The following is a 15,236-nucleotide window of genomic DNA, read 5'->3' on the forward strand; positions in this document are numbered from 1 at the left end:
CGGATTTCGAATATATCCGCCAAACAATTTCGAAAAATTAAAAATTCGACACAGTCTAGCAGCAAAAATAATACCATAAAAATGACCTATTATGGCGTTCCAATCATTCGCTACAAAGCCCGAAATCAATGGCTGTAACTAAGTCACCTGGTTCCAAGTCACAAGTCAATCTTACTTTTCTGTTATTAATGGAGTCGAGTGATTTTGAATTTATAATCGAGTTAAGTCCAAGTCGTGGTGCAAAGGGTCGCGCCAGAGTCTAAGTCATTTTGTCCATTGTTCAGTTTCGATGTTAGTCAGTCATGCTCAACCCGATTTTTTACAACTCTGCTCGATTGGTATTGAATGCCTCACATTCATAATGCGCTGATTTCTGTCATTCTCAACAATTTCTGACCCCTATTTTGTTGTACAAGTACTGATAGACGTAATAGCAATAATGCCGAACTTTACTATTGATCGGGGTTACAATGAAAACGCCCATATTAGCCGTCTAAGTTTCTAGTCTGACTTGGTCGGATCATGCGCAATGACACGAGTACAAGTCGAGTCGATTAACAAAAAGGACTAAGTCGAGTCGACTGATTTTCAGTTTTTAAGGAAGTGACTCGAGTAAGGTTGAGTCATCGAACCAACCTTGCCAATTTCTAGCGTTATATGTTGTCAAATCATGCAGAAACGTACTACGCAGGTTTTAGTAGGTGGTTGTCTATAGAGCCGGAAGAAAACATTAACTTTCAAATGCGTCACACTTCGACCCATTTTTTTGGCTTACGGGAAAGGTGCGGGTGTGTTCGGAAACGAGATAGTCGAACATTCTGCCACTGGCAATAGTGCCTTTGTTTGATTTTTTGGCATCTCCCTCGAAGCCGTCCATTTGCTCTCGATACTTTTGCTCCACGATCTAGTCTTTCCCACAGATTTTCGGTTTCCTGTGTTTCAGCCTAGGAAGTTTTTCACCGCTGACCTCTGCGCAGAAGCTGCCTTGAAACGGAAGTCAAGTTAGATTTGAAGAATCTGCTGCATCATTCGACGAGTCAAATTCCTCCTTTTTTCTTCTGCTTTGTAGGAAATGTCGCTTCACGCTGATCTTTCTTTCCGAGCGATTTCCTAGAAGATAGGAATCGGTTGATTTGACCGGGAAAAATAGCCGCAGTATCACAGATAATTGATTGACTTAAAAATATCTGAATCATAATTCAAATGCTTTGAGTCGAGTATTGAGAGACGATTTTTACGAGCACTGATATTATAACCTCGTTGCTACTATAGAATTGATTAACCGATTGGCACTGGCAGTTTTCTCCAAAAATTTTGCTGCATTTTTCAAAACTGAAAAACACGACACCAATGGCATGCAAAATGGGATACATCGTTAGACTCAGAATGTCAACGCCTAACCCACTAAACCACGAAGCGAGACGGGAGCAGGTCAACCACCCGTGTATATAATCGAGAAGACTAGAAAACTTTTCTGTAAAAATGGACATGTTTTGGTTACTTCCTTATGGAGTCCACTACGAATACCTAGCGCTAATTTGTACCTGCTGTTCACTGCAACACAGATAACATCTTTCGAACAAGGCACGACTGACCGATTTCGCTCAACTTATGCAATCGATACTATAGAGCGTTTGTCCGTAAACCGCAGTCTGATTCATGCATCAGTCAGGCATTTAATATGAAGTAGAGCCGGCATTATATTCTTTCTACTCATGGCATGTACATATTTGCACTTCCAACATTTTCCATGCTGTTATGATAAACATACTCATGAACACAACGGGGATATTGTCAGTGGCCATCAAATCTCACAAAACATCATGTTTCAATCAGGGCCGTAACAGCACTTCGTCAGCCCCCCCCCCAAAACGCTGGTCTGGGGCCCCCCATATGATGATAACGAAGCCCCCCAGACCCCCCTCAGGCAATACGCTGTTGATTACCGCTACTTATCATCTGCATTGGGGGCAATTTGCTGAGTAACCTTTTGGGGCTTAAACGCGCGAAATTTTTCATGATTGATGATTAAATCGGTCAATATGATCGGAATTGCAAATATATTTCTATAAATTTTTACCCTCTCTCTGCTGACGTAATTAGATTTACAGGTAGAGCTGAGTGAGGTGTGTTTGAAAGGGTAGGACCTCTCAATAATCTAACATCTTCGGCCGTATACCCGAAAGGTAGAAACGGGGCAGGAACGAAACAGCACTTCGTCAGCCCCCCCCCCTAAAACAATTGGTCTTGATCTCCCATAGGGTGATATTCATACCCCCAATCACGTTGTTTGCTTTTGCCACGAAAAGAGACGTACTGTCTAGTGAGCCAGCGTGAAGCGCGAAAAGTTTTGATAATTCATGATAAAATCGGTCAGTAAGATCGGGAATTGCATAGCCTATATATTGCTATCAATTTATTGTCCTCTCTGCTCACATAGGCTACTCATATTTACCTGTAGAGCTGCGTGAGGTGTCTTGAAAACTGTAGGGCCCGTTGCTATGACTCCGTAACATGATGTTATTTCGTGACCTCTGTCTGCTATATCAAAAAATATAGAATCGCCCAAACGTAGACTACTAATCTAAAAGACGCACACGATTTCAAATTGGTATTTATTCACTGGAATATAATTTTTCCCTGCGGGACCGGGATGGTATTTGTCTCGTGAGGTTCAGATGGCCAACACAGTAACATTCGACGCCAGTCATAGGCGCCCATGGACAATTAAACCTACATGTATTTTTGTATATATAACGAAGTTTTCAGTCAGCATAAGGGCAGTCCTTTTCGGCCAAGGTTTTTTCGCTGCCGATCGTTCTGGCACATTTCTTGGAGTCGCACATTACATGGCCTAAAACTTTATATGTCTTGGTGCATCTTGGCGTGGTATTGGCCAGCGCCGATATGCCCATTTCTATAAAATTTGCGAATTTCTTTTTTTTTTGGGGGGGGGGCAAAAGTCAAGATATTTGGCAACTTGAAATCGCGTATGGCGCGAAAAAAAATTCAGAGAGTTGCAAATTTTTTTAAAAAGTACTCTATAATTTATGCTAATTCACGAAATAATTTTGGGTTCCCGTCTAGCTCGCCCCCCCCCCATTGGGGGGTTTGGGGTGTGGCAGTTACGGTCCTGGTTTCAATCATGAGTGACAGCATCTCAAAATCTATTGGGTGGCCTACAAGTTCTAAATACCATTAAGAGTGTATTGTCTCACATACTTTTTCAGGCCTCACTGAGTATGATATTATTGGCTGGTACGCCAATTTGTACAAGCTACCAGTCTAGTTAGTCGCCGGTTAAGTAACAACTGTTTTTTTGACTAGTTCTAGTTAGACATTTTGAAAAGTGTGTGGTTTTAGTTCAGTAGTTCATTAAATAGTTGCCAGCATCTAGAAAACACGCGTCATCATTTGGCATAAATCTTCATGTAAACCTCAGAGACCTCATTACTACAGAGACTGACGTAGCCGGGTTGTTTGGGGTTGAAAGCCTTCCCATTATACGCAGAAACCTTATATTAGAAGTGACAATTCTGCATCCTATATTACTCATCTTGTTTGCGATTCAGTAATTTGAGTCATCAGTGCTGCCAATTATCGACAATCGACAGTGCATAGCGGCATGCGATCTAGTTGTTAGTTGCAGATCTTCTATGGTCGAAGTACACGTCACCGATCTCGAACACCCAGCAGTTTGTAAAAGTCTGTTGGTATATATTATTTTAGTAAGTGGTGGTGTGTTTTATCCTCATTGGCCGAATGATTAGGATCAAGTGTTGTAAAGGTAAATGAGATCTGAAAATGAAACTGAAAACAAGTAAAGTTTAATTCAAAGTCACAAAATGTCCGGTTTACTTGAAGCTTTACTTGCTTTCCAATGTAAATCAACTCTGGGCTTGGGCATTTTGATCGTTCCAAAGATACCAGAACTGTTATTAAAACTCTTCGAAGCTTTTAAAGCGTTCTCATGCTTGGTGAAGTTTATGAATGCGTATCCGAGCGGTTTTCCGATTCCATCTTTGCTGAAAGTCTTCAGATCTCGCATCTCTTGAGAATCCGTGACAACTACGCCGCGTCGATGTTTGAATTGGGACAGGAGAAGCTCCTGAAAACATAACGAAATCAGTTTATTGAAGTAGGCCTACTCTTCATAGAGTGAATGAGTTAGTCACACAAAACTGCTACAAACAAAATATAGAACAGCGATTCTCTACCTTATCAGCCTGTGTACTGGTAAATTTCCCAAAATTAAGGTCAACACAGAATGTAATGACGACAACAGCATGCAATTTAAAACCAAGAACATGAATTTCAATTAAATGAGAAATTTTATACTGTCCGTTTGATATCATACCTGTTATACCAGGTCTCATTAAAGATTCTAGAAGAAGGGATAAAACCAACAACTCACTTTTGACCGTTTGGTGTATTTTGAAAAAAATGCGACTAAATGCTTACCAGATGTACCATACTGGTGAACATTGCTAAATAGCATTTACGAATTTCGTCAAATTTTGGAAAGTCTTTATGACTCATGACTGGTCTCACACGAGTTGTAGGCTTAAAAAAGGTTAAGAACCACTGCTCTAGTCATTTTTGTATACTGACTTGACGATAACACTTCATAGAACACACACATATTTCAGCACCGAAGTCGTGTCCAGTAATTCTCAGTTAACCGATAGACTTGTGTCATAGCTATGGAGCAAAATTACATGACAGATCGAATACTCTCCAGTGATGCTACTTTTTCCAGGTTTTTATGCAGGAACAGTGGTTCTCAACTTTAACTAACCAGGTGAACTGTTACATTTATCTGAAAGCATTTGGAGAGCCCCATATTTCCGTCACAAAGTCACAAAAAACCTACCACCTTACACATCTAAATACACCTTTTCAGAATACTGGTTCACTATATCAACTGTGCGTTACCATCAGTGTTGAAGTAAAAAATCCTTTAAACATGATCATCACTGAAAATATATTACAGTAAATCATTTCGACTTGTGCTGTATGAGTCGGGTGTGTTTTGACTTCCGGTGAACCCTGAGATTGGCTCAGCATGACGTGGACAACTAGATCATTTTGGTTGTCTGATTACACTAATTAGAGGAAATTGTCGGTAATCTAATTCTAACAGAATTCGTGAAAAGTTTGTTTGCTCTAATTCTAATTCTAATTTCTGGTCTTTCCGAAAATGCTACAGGGGAACTGTAGCATGCGAAACGAGCCGGGCATAGTGTGCAGACATTTGTCAGTCTCATGCTTATGAGACTGAGGTCTGATCTGATATGAACTGGACTTCATTCCACGTCCAAGTTTTTGCGAATTGAGTAATTCTAATACAATCTAATTTGGAACAACTGTGTAACTGTGTGACTTTAAGCCTGGTGTAATTTGGGAAAATACTGTCTAGTTATAATTCGGATTCTAGTCTAAATTAGAAAAATATCTGTGCAGCTATAACTCTAATTCTAACCTAATTTGTAAAAATACTGTACAGCAACCATTCTAATTCCAAATTTAATTTCTAAAAGCTGAACATAATCTAGTTGTCCAAGTCTGGCTCATAGAACCCCTGGTGTTATCGTGTGAACCCGGTTAGGAACCACTGCTCCAAGTTAAATACAAAGCATGCTCATAGTTGTGATTCTGACATACCTTCAACTTTTTAATTTCCACACTTCTAGGAAGATCGTCAAAAATAAGTGAAGTTGTAGAGAAAAAAAAAAACATTAGAAGTGTGTCTGTCTGTTTGGCCCGTTTTGCATTGTCGATCTTTTCACGTTTCTTCCATTCTATTGCGTTAAGACCGTCCGAGGCGTGTGTTCCTACACGGAAAACTACTGTCGGTCGCTGTAGTCAGGATTGCAATTTACTACAATTGCTAATCGGAGGTGGCTATTTTCGAAGTATATTCTCGATTATAGCAAAATGATTCATGACACTATCACACAATACCAAGGTAGCGGCAAAAATTAGCGGCAAAAATTAGCCATAAAGGTTGAGAACCACTGGACGATGATGTCCAGTAGGGTGGTTCAAAAATAACTGATTTTCCGGGGATTAACTGATTAAATTGTTAGGTTGCATAAAAAAATGCTTCGCGTTAAATTTGGCTCGATTCCAACCAATGAAAGCTGACGCAGACTCAATTCAATTTTTTTAATTTATGAGGAAAACTAAAAAATAAATTTTGAAATTTTACTCTCAACCCTATAAAATTGTTAAGTTGCCTAAATGAACGACGTGTAACAATTTTTGGCTCGATTCCAACGGGTAAAAGCGAAGTTATTACAGTTGAAATTTTAGATTTGCAAACATACCATTGACGGCGGGAAAACCCAGAATTATGAATGAAAAAGTCAAATAACTTTGTTTCTACGTCTTGGAGTAGCGTCAAATTTTTTTTTCATCGTTTTCTTAGACAACTCAACAATTCCATGAGGTTTACAGACAAATTTGAAAAAAAAAAAATTGATTCATACTTTTAATAAATTTCAATTGTCTCTGTGTCGGCCTCTACTGGTAAGAATTCAGCAAAATTTGGTGTGCAGCGTTTTTTTTTAGGCAAAAGAACAATTTAATTAGAGGATGCCCGGGATCCTGAAAAAAAGTTATTTTTGAACAACCCTAATGATTAGTCATACGGGAACTATACCACTTGGATATTATGATGATTCATATGATACAAATGTATCGGAACATTACTTTGATAAAATGTGTTATTCAATAGTGTATTATGCCGTGCCATGCCTAAGACTGCATTGCAGGACTGCAAAATATACTACGATTTTAAATCTCAATTTCAGAAACGGAACAAGTTGTACGCCAACTCATTAGGTATTGAATTGATTTAGAAATTTGGAGCGAATTTTCCACATTGTGTCATGACACCGTTCATGACCTGCTTTCGATTTGGCATGCATCACAATTCACAATGCTGCAATTGCTGTACCATACTGTTTAAAAGTAGCCTACCCTACAACTGGTTCAAGGATATTTACATGTAAAACTTAAAGCTGTGACCAAGTTACAAGGTCCCGAGTCACAAGTCCAATAAACTGTTAGGCTATAACTTCGACTCAAGTCAAGTCAAATCATTTCCAATTCACCACCGAATCAAGACCGACTCCACGTCACGGAGCAATGCGCCGAGTCTGAGTCATTGTGTTAAAACTCGGGTCCGAGTCCAAGTGATTGTGTTTATTATGCAGTAAGAGTTAAATCAGGTTGAACTCTTGGGTGATATCTTGGGTCGACTCATGCGCAAAGACTCTAGTACAAGTCGCGTCAAAACAGAAATTGTCTCGAGTCGAAGTAAGTCATTTTGCGTTTTTAAGAAAATAACTTCAGTCAAGTTGAGTTAAACGAATAATTGTGACTCGAGTCATTGCAATCCTGCCAAAACCTAAGAAGACTTGTTAAGAATTGTTATTTTTTTACTGTCCTATTTGGAGACATCTGAGAGTATGAACAAGTCCAGCCCACAACAAGGTTGCAATAATTTGAAAAAAAAATCAAAGAATAAAGGGATTTTAACGGGACTTAATGCCTTACGGTGACTTCAATAGAATCAAAATGGCACTAGCAACTTTCTGATTATATTGAACTTTCAGATATCCATTTTTAAGTTGCACGCAATTGCCTTGAATACATGTTGGTATGATTTCTATTTTTGATGACTGGTCTGGAGTACCAGCACAACAACACTGACAAGATTGAACTGAATATTGGCTCTCAAGTATCTGGTCGTACCATACCTTCGTTGCGGAGGTTCAAATTCCTTTTGTCATTCATTTCATTCTTTTGCTTCTTCTGTTGACCGATCATTCCGTTCGGGAATTCCTGAAATGGCAGTCAACCGCATGGTCAAAGCCAGACTTGAACAAATTCCCAGTCTAGTTAGGGCAGGGGTGGGCAAACTTTTGAGCTCGCGGGCCGCATTCGATATCTTAATCCATTCGCGGGCCGCACTATATAAAATTGGGACTATACACCAAAACACAGTACTGGTATTTGATTATATCATATAGTGATGACATGGAGATAATATATATGCTTATTCAATGCAAACCTAACATTATACTTTGATGATATCGGACAAGCGTGAGAAACAGTGGCGAGATTTCATAGGCTGGTCGACCTCAATAACCAATTTGTCGGTTGTCCCAATTCTTTGAACAGGATTGAAATTTGAATCTGTGAGCAGCGATCTGTTCATAGATTTACCAATTCCACTTTTGGTACAGTTCCAGGGCACACAATGCTGACAGCATCATAACCATGTTAGCTTCAAACACGCTTCTACTATGTGTAGACAAAATATAAATGCCCTAATTGTACGTATACAGAGAACGAATCTACTTAAGACACGCGCGAATCATTATTATAAGCACACCACTGAAATATTTAAAACTAAACTGGTCAATCTGAAATCACACTCGTGATCCGAATTATGTCAATGTCGTTTAGGATTTCTGTGATGTTTACCAGTTGAAACCTTGTAAACTGCGTGGGCCTTGAGATCGGGCTGTCACGCCAGAAATTGAACATAAAAGTAATATAGGAAGTACGTACCCTAGAATCGTATGTAAATCGCACGGAGCGCGAGAAAAATTTCAGTTGAGTTCAGCTTCGCGTCCCCTTCAGATGCTTTGACGACCCCCAAGGCGGGTGCGCCCCTCCGTTTGACAACCACTGTCTTAGAATTATTATGGTGAAATATACTAAGAAAAAGGTTAATCAAGTCCCTGCATTAATTCGATTTTTGGTACGCATTTTATCAATATTTTTGATAAGTTTCTTTAGACTCTCGCGGGCCGCACAGAACGGTGTCGAGGGCCGCATGCGGCCCGCGGGCCGTAGTTTGCCCACCCCTGAGTTAGGGTATTTTGTTGTTCTAAATCAGTGGTTCCCAACCTTTTTCGACCCATCGCCCCCTTTTCAAGGTCAACACCGATCATCGCCCCCCAAATTTTGTGCACCGACAATTGGGCACACAGACTGTAATGACCGGCGGGTTAACTAAAAAAAAAAAAAAGGTCCTCTTTCTCCGCCCAGAGCTGAAAATAACGTTTTTTCGCTCCGCATCTCTAGGTGGATGACTAAAAAAAAAAAAAAAAGTCAGCCGTTTTTACGCGTCATCGCCCCCCTATCGCCCCCTTCGCTATTTTCGCCCCCCATCGCCCTTTTTGTCCATTTTCGCCCCCCTGTCGCCCCCTTCGCTATTTTCGCCCCCCATCGCCCCCTTTGTCCATTTTCGCCCCCCTGTCGCCCCCTTCGTGATTTTCGCCCCCCTGGATCGCCAAATCTCCCCCTGGGGGGCGATATCGCCCACGTTGGGAACCACTGTTATAAATGATTTCGAAAAGTGAGTAGTTCTAGTTGTGTATCTTAAATATAATTCAGTTGTAAAACAACCAGAAAGCAACTGTTATCGTTCCGTGTTTTGTTTGTTGTTATGTGTTATTGCAGCCCTCGCTAGGTCAGAGTCATAGCTTCTGACAGTGGCGTGACCAGGGGTTGGTTTTGTGGGTACAACCTCTCATTCAAGCTTGAAACACTTGCCTTTAGAAATGCCGCTTCTATCTCCAATATTTCTCAGCTCATTTGCAATTCAGTAGTTTAATTAATTTGTAATTATTAGCTGTTTTAATTAGGATTGCTTAAGAAGTTGTTTATAGATTTGTTGAAGCTGCGAGTTTAGCAACGTCAGTACATATTTTGCAAACCCAATAGTTTGTACAAGTCTGGCTGCAGCACCGAAATAGTGGATCAAAATTAATCATGGATGCAACTACATACGTTTTCTACACCATTCAGCGCGTTGATACAAATTATCCCATCTTAAGAGGTCATAAATGGGATGGAAGCACATCTGTTGGACATTTTCGATGGTGGAGTTGATGGGGATCTGAATAGAACATGATAAAAACATGACAGCAGCGCAGTCAAACACACCGATACATCCAGAGTGATACAATATACCGGCACCTGACGACCTAACAACTAATGGTGAGGGTAATATACATACACTACAGTAGGAGATCTTGACCTGGGGTCTACATATTCCTTGATGGTGTAGGCCAACACATATTACCGTAGTTGAAGGGCCACGAAAGGCCAATGTTTAAAAAAGAATAATAAGCTATATTGTCCTTTATAACATCTGTTCTCATTGCAGACTGACATATATATTTTGTTTCATTTTTGGCGCTCACAACAGTTCGCAAGCAAAAGTGGCGAGCATTTATTAGTAATTAGGTGCAATCATTAAGAGTGGGCAGAAGAGATGAAATTTCGTTTTAGTTATCGGGATACCAAATCCCCATGAAGTGTTTTAACCGAAAATTTTCATAAAAAAATCAAGCTCTCAAAGAATGAACAAGGCGATCATTAGGGCCCCGAATTCCCCCATTGTATACTAGGTGTTAGTTTAGTAACATCAGACGTGGTCATGGTCAGTGACAAAGTATTTCAACTTTTGGTCAGGGTTGTAACTAAGTCACATGGTTCCGAGTCATAAGTCATTCTCACTTTTATAGTTTTGACTCGAGTCAAGTTGATTCATTTTCAATTCACCACCGAGTCAAGTCCAAGTCAGCGAGCGGAGGGTCGAGTCTGAGTCATGGTAACAGTTTCCAATTAAATCCACTTTTTATAACTGTTTGGTCATATCGAGCCGTTCGCATTTATAATATACTAATTTTTCTCACTTTCAACAGTTTCTGGTCGCATTTTCAAGCACCGCTAACAACAGATGAAATACCATCAGTGTGGTTACTTTACTATTTTTCGAAATTACAATGAAATGTCGGTCTTTGCAGCCTGAGTCTCAAGTCACATGACTTGAACTCGAGTCATTTCCGTATTTTGAGAAAATGACTAGAGTCAAGTCGAGTGATCTGAAAATCGCGACTCAAATCGAGTCATGACTCGATTCATTACAATCCTGAATTTGGTAATACCCAAGTATCGCTAGGTTTATATACTTGCACTACTGACTGATTTTGTGAAGATTTTAGACTGCTTTCACTTGTACCTCACTTTTTATGTAAAACTGGCCTACTTACTTCTCAAACTTGATATTTTGTCAAGCGGAAGATAGTTTGGAGATAAGCTTGCATGATTTTGCTGAGCTACATCGGCATGACACGTGGGCGAAATACTCCCACATCACACCAAATGTATTTTTGAAAATTGCACATAAGCCTATTTGTCGTGTCGTTCACACTGACACTGTCATTTGTCATGCTACGTCACTCACGGAGATGCACATGCAATTCCGAAATTATCCAAGTTCGATTACTTGCAAAAAGCATATAACACGTCTAACAAATCGACTTTTTTAAACTACTTACACGCGTACTTTTCGTTGAATTAGGACCAGAAACTGAGGCGAATGGTCTCGATCTACTTAGTAATACTATTAACACAGTTACTGTTCAGAACTACCACATATAAATATTACTTCAAATAGTAGTAACAAGTCTTGTAATTGCTTAAAAATGAACAGAAATACTTCTACTTCAATCGCCAGATAGTGTAAAACTAGAGCCCTGGTTGTAATGACTCGACATAAGTCAGACACGAGTCATCAACACAGATTTGGAATATAAATGACTCAATTCAAGTCACATTGTCTATTGACTCGAATCGAGTGATTTTCAAATTTAAAGATAATGACCGTGGGTCATTTAAAAAATTGCAAATGGGCCGTTTTGTGAATTTATTGAAAAGTTTGAGAACCACTAGGTTACAAGATCATAATTATAATGCGCCTACAATGTCACCGTCAATGCCAATGTGTCTCGAAAAGTATGAAGCGGTATTAAACTCACCTCGTATTACAATTGAAAATGTCGTTGCTTGAAAGTTGCGCAAATTGCTTGGATCTGATCGATAAAAATACTTTTGTCTGTAATGACAAAGAAAAGATACGTCGATTCAGAAGCGAGTCAAATTCAAACTTTACAGTTAACCAATGTGTTAAGATTTTTTGTTACATACAGAAGTAATCATATCCGCAGTGATGTCACAGAATGAAAAACTGTCATATCCGAGATCATTGATTTAGGGATAAAACAATATCTGAACTCACCCATATGGTGCCTTTCAGTCTAATAGACATTGATGTTCGTCAGATTACATTTGATCTGTTGAGATTGCCGTACGAATTTCTTTATGATCCAACTGATGGGCATCGGAGGAATAGGACTTAAATTAATATGTCATATGATGATCTTCCATAGGCAAGGTCTCTATCAGAAGATGGATAACATGAAAATTTGACAAGGTCATTTCAATTCCCATACACATGATGTAGGTTAACATGCAAAAGGTATGACATAATTGTATATTGGAGGGTGTGCGATCTGACTTCCTACTGACCTTGGTAGCGTACATTAGCACAGTGTGTTCGAAGATTCAACACACCGTGAACAGTATCACACAATTTATTGACATATAGTAATTTCATATATAGAATGTTACTTAGAAGTACCCACTGAGAGAACAGACTAACGTAATATGTGACTTTTTCATTAGGGAAGACACTGATTCTTCATTTGTATGACGGACGTACACTCATTGACAACCATGAGATGCAGTTCATCCATTTTTGAAGATTCATTCCAACTTGACGTTTTTCTTGACAGTTAAAAAGAGACATCTGAAAATATTAGGTGCATTAAAGATGAAGAGCTCTTTGCTGCTCTTATATAAATGTGCTCCGATTAAAGAGGAGCACTGACTGTTTTCACATAGCTATGTACTGCCTTATTAATACCAATTTGAAGTGGAGAAAAGAAATGATTCACATAATTGAAATTTTTGTCAACTTGACTTGAGTTGAGTCATCTTCATGGAAAATGGAAATGGAAAATGACTCGAGTCAACTTGAGACACTTTATGTGTGGTGTCAACTTGTAGGCCTACTACAGTCATTGCGCAAGTCTCAATAAAGTCATATGACTCAAACATTATATACAACTTGATTGAAGTCTCGTGTATCAGGATCAATACTTGACTCTGCGACTCGAGTCAAGTCATGACTCGATTTATTACAAGCCTGAATGTAGCCACGGTATTGTCATGAAATGATATTGTTACGAAAATCTTGTCTATCCGCGTTTCTGTTGCTCATTATCAGTTACTATAAAATATGATTCTTGCCATTTTAAAAGCTAGTACTGGGAAATTATTACCAAAAGCTTGCGTCTCATTCAGACAATCTATTCGGTAAAACAACTTATACTCAAGTACTCACCAGAACTTCTACTTTTGAATATTACTTCAAGTAGTTGTAACAAGTCTCAAATCACCCATAATTAATGAGAAATTAAGGGGTCGACTTCAAACTTCCTACCAAGTGTCGGAGATTTATCTAGGCTCCCCCTTGTCATATCATCTGTGTAAGCAGTGTCTTATAAAAGCCCAGCCGCGAGCCGTTCTACAAGTCGGCAGCTAAAGGATGGAAAGGAAGAAAATTGGCCTGGTTGTAATGACCATGGTAGTCAACAAACACCATGAACACCACAAACAATACCATAATTACTTCTACTTCAACCACAAGATAGCGCAAGGCTAGAGCTAGAGCTAGAAACTGTGTTTACCTGTAGTCATACACATGTTAGGAGTGAAAAGAATGAGTATATCATGGTTTTTACTGGTGCTGCCAACAACCAGTGTTGGGATGACTCGAGTCACTTTTCTCGTATGACTTGACGTGACTTGGCGCGTCAGAAATGTGGTTTGACTCGTGATTCGGAGAAAAGGTTTTGAGTCAATTTCAAGTCATCAAGTAACAGTGTCGATAAAAATAGCTGAACTTGCATATATTCGAATTGTTCTCGATACGCTGGTGTGACATGTAAGAGTGAGCAATCACTATTTTGAATGATAATTATAGATTGAGGCTATACGGTTATTTGAGTACTTTATCAGTTCTACCCATGCGTGGGCGATACGAAGCCTTTTTTTACATGTATTTTAAACTAGGTATAGTCGTCCCACGGTTCCAAACTAATGGCAACTTCCAAACAGCTACTGGTATCAAAATGCGATGACGCAATTATGCTTCGTACTTCAAAAAATCAACTTGCATTGAACTATGACTTGACTCGTGACTTGACTTAACTCGACTTAACTCGAGCCACCTTTGAAAATAGGATGACTTGACTTGACTCGAGTCAAATGTCAATGACTTGAAATGACTCGTGACTCGAAGGAAGTGACTTGGTTCAAACACTGCCGACAACACGCCACTATTCGGATCTTAAATCATGGATTTGCCAAAATAATGTAATTTATAATTTACTCACTTTTCACCTCCTCGTGTGGCAGTTGAACATTTATGTTTGTCAGATTCCGGCTGAAAGGTTGAGATTGTCATGCAAACGTCTTTCACGAAAGAAATTTAGATGTATCGGAGGAACAGCCTCTCAAATGAGATCTTATGTACGATGATATTCTGATGGCAATCCACTGTAATAAAATTAGAAGTAGTTGTATAAATTAGATTCAGTAAATCTAACCATCTATAAAAGGATAGCACCCGACTATATTCATCTATTTCCTATAGTCACAGGCTGAAATGGTCAGGTTTTCCTCAGTGTTACTCAGGTAGAAGTAACATCATACGTTTCTACTCAAGTGCAATTTACAAGTAACTTGAAAGACAAATGCCAGTTTTGCCACAAAAATGAAAACTGTTCAGGTACAAGTGTAAGTAGTCCTAAATCATAACAACTCGAGTACGGTAATTAGTACAAGTATGCAAAACTTATTTGAGATTTGAGTACTGTAAAAAAAAATTAAATAACTTCATTACTGACCACCACTGCTTGCTGAGGACCTGATTTGGTTTTCTTGTTTATTTCACGTCCAAGCTTAGCAATGGATGTGTGTGCTTGAAGCGAGATGAAATATATTTTGAGCATCGGCGACTACATCGGAATGATCAGCAAAGGTTCAGTTATTGGTTTGATGGGTAGTTCATGAGATATCCGGTAATAGTCAGGCTCTAGTTCAACACACAATGGCAGGGGGCAGACTAGTGCACCATACTCAACCAACCATTGGACTGGGAACTACTTAATTTTCAAAACAAGCAACTATAACTACTTATTTTCAAAACTAGTAACTGGAATTACTCATTTTTCAAAATTCGCTACTAGAAATAGAAATTTAATTACTCAATTTTTAACAATTAGCAACTTGAGTTGGAACTA

The 15,236-nt window shown here is 39.1% G+C and overlaps 1 long non-coding RNA gene across 1 annotated transcript; it reads right to left on the bottom strand.

Moving 5' to 3' along the window:
• Window positions 1–6,644: 6,644 nt before the first annotated feature.
• Window positions 6,645–13,054, bottom strand: LOC145449481 (uncharacterized). The gene is made up of 5 exons (XR_013918279.1): window positions 12,590–13,054; window positions 12,107–12,266; window positions 11,847–11,923; window positions 9,811–9,919; window positions 6,645–7,851 (listed from the first exon to the last, which is right to left on the bottom strand). It is a non-coding gene; the product is annotated as an uncharacterized LOC145449481 (long non-coding RNA).
• Between the last annotated feature and the right edge of the window lie 2,182 nt (window positions 13,055–15,236).

This window comes from Botryllus schlosseri, chromosome 1 (genome assembly GCF_051294905.1).
Source record: "Botryllus schlosseri isolate E-star chromosome 1, Bs_hap1, whole genome shotgun sequence".
NCBI classification, from domain to species: domain Eukaryota; kingdom Metazoa; phylum Chordata; class Ascidiacea; order Stolidobranchia; family Styelidae; genus Botryllus; species Botryllus schlosseri.